Below are 372 nucleotides of genomic sequence, written 5' to 3'. Positions count from 1 at the left end.
TATACATATCTACCTCCATCACTCCAGTATCCCTGCACAATGTTAATATGGTACTGACCCTGTATATAGTCACCTTACCCCTATACATATCTACCTCCATCACTCCAGTATCCCTGCACAGTGTTAATATGGTACTGACCCTATATATAGCTTACTTACTTTCTTGTGTTCTTATTTCTATTTCTCGTGTATTTTTGTTCTACTTTATTTTCTAGTACTATATATTGACTACTTCATTGTTGGTAAATGAGCTCGTAAGAAAGGCGTCTCACTGTACTGGTGCATTGAACAATAACTCGTTAAACTTGTCCAAGACTACCACCTAGTGGACAGTTTATTTACTTAAAACGCTTTAACTTGATCGGATCTAGT

Source organism: Salvelinus fontinalis, chromosome 2, assembly GCF_029448725.1.
Source record: "Salvelinus fontinalis isolate EN_2023a chromosome 2, ASM2944872v1, whole genome shotgun sequence".
Classification (NCBI taxonomy): domain Eukaryota; kingdom Metazoa; phylum Chordata; class Actinopteri; order Salmoniformes; family Salmonidae; genus Salvelinus; species Salvelinus fontinalis.
The sequence above is the reverse complement of the archived record's forward strand: the minus strand, read 5'-3'. Positions refer to the sequence as shown.